Source organism: Miscanthus floridulus, chromosome 19 (assembly GCF_019320115.1).
Source record: "Miscanthus floridulus cultivar M001 chromosome 19, ASM1932011v1, whole genome shotgun sequence".
Taxonomy (NCBI): Eukaryota; Viridiplantae; Streptophyta; class Magnoliopsida; order Poales; family Poaceae; genus Miscanthus; species Miscanthus floridulus.
The window spans coordinates 67,100,874-67,104,424 of NC_089598.1; the positions used below are offsets into that span (position 1 = coordinate 67,100,874).

Consider the following 3,551-nt stretch of genomic DNA (forward strand, 5'->3'; position numbering starts at 1 on the left):
GTAGATCTTGTACATGATGATGCATATTTTGTTGTACACACTGAGCAAAGTGCCTAGAGATCAATGATGTTGATTGTGTAACAGTATACGCTGGAGGAGCACCCTTTGGTGTGGCAGCCGCGTCTTTCAGAGTTCATTTTGTCTGATTTTTTTCTTGCTAAGCAGTACACACTCATGTTGCATGCTCCCTTTCTAATGTTGCCATCCATCCTGTTGGTAGACATGGCATTTGAAGCTAGGCGAAGGGTTGCCGCTGCTGTGGTTGTTGCAATGGCTGTTTGGTTTTTTATGTGGTTTAGGAGAAGAGTTGAAGATTCGCGCTCAGTCACCTATGGTCTTTTGGCTGAGAGGGACAAACAGAGGATGAACAACCTTAGGTACATCTATGAATCTGATGATGTGCACTGTGTCAACCTTCTTAGAATGAAGAAGGGCCCTTTTTCCAACTTTGTGACCTTTTTCGTAGTAGAGAGCTTGTCACTGACAGCATACATGCATATGTTGAAGAATAAGTATTCATGTTCTTGCATGTTGTTGGTCATAATAAGATATTTAGAGTGGTTAACCTCACCTTCAGGAGGTCCGCAGAGACAATTAGTAGGTTCTTTCAGAAGGTGTTATATGCGGTAGAAGAGCTGAGGAATGAATTGATTGTCCCTCCTGCTACCAATGTCCATCCTAGGATCATTAGGAGCAGAAGGTGGTACCCCTATTTCAAGGTTGGTATCCATAACTTGTCATACATAGGTCTCATGCATTATCAGTTTAGTGTCAATGTTCACTTGCACTTATGTTTTGTTCAATTAGGACTGCATAGGAGCAATTGATGGTACTCATGTATTAGCTAGAGTGCCTGTGAAGATGCAAGCTGCCTTTAGAGGCAGGAAGCACACCATCACACAAAATATGTTGGCAGCCGTGGACTTTGACCTCGGATTCACCTATGTGCTTGCTGATTGGGAGGGATCTGCAAATGATGCTCTTATCTTGTCTGATGCTCTTGAAAGAGCTGACGGCCTTAGAGTGCCACCAGGTATCATCTAAACAAAAAAAACCTTTGACACTTTGTTTAATCCTAAATGAAACTACTAAAACATATTCCTATCTGCTAATTTTTAGGCAAATTCTATCTTGTCGATGTTGGCTATGCAGTGAGGCCTGGTTTCTTACCACCATTTCGTGCCACAAGGTACCATTTGAGGGAGTTTGGTTCAAACCGACCTCAAAATCAAAGAGAGCTTTTTAATCTAAGGCATTCGTCTCTTAGAGTAACAGTTGAGAGTGCTTTTTGGGCTCTAAAGAATAGATTCAGGATATTGGACAATAAACCTTTCCACACATACAAGACCCAAGTTAAGCTTGTTCTTACCTGTTGTATTCTTCACAATTTGATCCTCAGGCATGGGCAGGACGAGCATGTGCCTGCTGAATCCACATGGACACCTAACATCAATGACAATGCCTCACAACCAGATCATGTCCCTAACAATGGTACCTGGGCACAACAGAGGGAGCATGGGCTGCGCAGATGTGGCAAAACAGGGGGAATTCTAGGGTGTTGTGGCATGGTGTGTGTACTATTTAGTAGCATTGGAGAAACTTGTATTTTAACTAAGACCTATGGCACTTTGCAATGATGCAGTACCTATTCCTTTTCTGCCTATTTGATCTGTTGAACTTGTATTTCATATCATACAATTTGTTTTCCTTACGTACTAGTTGTTCAATGTTATGGTGGTTGTGGATAGAAAATGAACAATATACCTGACCAGGTTGTTAACATTGGTGGTGAGGACAATGTGGTGGAACAGGGTGGGGTAGTTGCTGTTGATGATGGCAACCAAGCAGCCCCTCAGCCCAATGGCCCTATGCACTGGAGTCTTGTCTAGTCTGGGTTCATGCTTAGAAGGTTCCATGATTTGATGGGGCAGGGGGTCAAAACTAAGAAAGGGTTCAAGGAGGTACATGTTAGGCAGGTTGTACTCATGGTCTCCAAGTTTGCTAGGGTCAATTTGACCACCCAGCAGATTTACAATCGCCTGAGAAAGTAGAGGCAAAGGCGGGTTAAGGTTGTTAGGCTCAAGGATTTGAGTGATGCTCTGTGGGATGAGGACCACCATATGATAGCACTTGATGATGAACACCTGCTTGCCCACACCAAGGTTAGAAACTGTTTGGATAACACCTCAGCTATTTCATTTCTTTTCTTTTGCTCCCCTATGTCTAATAGTTACATCTATTTCACTAACTAGGACCGTCCTGCTGATGCTAAGTTCTTGAACACACTAATAGAGAACTATGTTTAGATGGATGCCATCTTTGGTAGTAACCAGACCACAGGCAGGTATGCAATGGGCTCAAATAAGCCTCTGGGTACTTGAAAGGTCCTTGTATGGTTTTGGTAATTAAGTGACAACCTAGGTAGACTAATTGTGTTTATGTGAGATACATAGGTGATTAGTCCACAGGTACATGTGTGTGAGCAACATATGCCATGAAGGTGAAAATGGCTTGGAGATGTTGCAAAGCTCACACATGTGATGATGAAGGAGCTCATTGCAAATGCGACATGACATTGAGTCATGTGATCAAGGTAGAGAAGATCAAGACAAGACTTGGCTTGATGGACCGGTTGCAAGCGTGAAGGGCAAGTTGGAGGCTTTCGAGCGATGGACCGTGTGGCGGTGAAGCTTAAGCAAGACTTGGCACCGATGGACAAAGGCAACGATGAAAAGCTAGTGAAGTCAAGATCGATGAACTAATATGATCACGTGATGATATGAAGTGGATCATATCATTGTTGATTATGTTGGTGCATATGTTGCATCGACATTGGAGGAGATGGAATGGAATGCGCAAGGCAAAGGTATAACCTAGGGCATTTCATTTCACCGATCAAAGGTGTGTAGAGAAGTTTATGACTGAGTTTAGGATAGATGGCCGTACTATCAAGAGGGGCAAACTTATTTACATATCAGACATCTAGTGTCACTTGAGTGATCTAACTTTGCATCGTCACTAGGATTGAGTGGCGTGGCAAGTTGAGTGGCTAATCCTTTAGGAAATAATTGTGAAAATGCTAACACACATACATATGATGGTGTACACTTGATGGTGTTAGCACAGTTATAAAGGAGATGAGGTTGGAGTTGATTTGGATCAACTCGATGAAGGAACGGAGGTAAGGGTTCGTAACTCTATCGACGGAGTGTCCACCCATAGAGCGCGGACAGTCCGACGGTGCCATCGGTGCCCTATACAGAAAATATAGGGTCTCATAGAGTGGACCGGACGCTGGTCATGTGGTGACCGGACGCTGGGGTCTTACGTCCAGTCGGTGGCAGCAAAGAGCACGCAGGCGTTGGTCTTCGACCGGACGCTGGGGCTAAAAGTGACCGGACACTGGCACGGTGCATCCCATCAGGCTGACGTACAGTGACGTAGGCAATGCAGAGAAGTTGGAGAAGGACCAGACGCTGTTGCTGCGTCCGATCGTGACCGACCGGACGCGTCCAGACATGACTAGATGCTTACTGGAAACAACCAGACGC

General features: G+C 44.4%; 1 pseudogene; it reads left to right on the top strand.

Moving 5' to 3' along the window:
• Nucleotides 1-222: 222 nt before the first annotated feature.
• Nucleotides 223-1,889, top strand: LOC136526136 (uncharacterized; annotated as a pseudogene).
• Nucleotides 1,890-3,551: the final 1,662 nt, after the last annotated feature.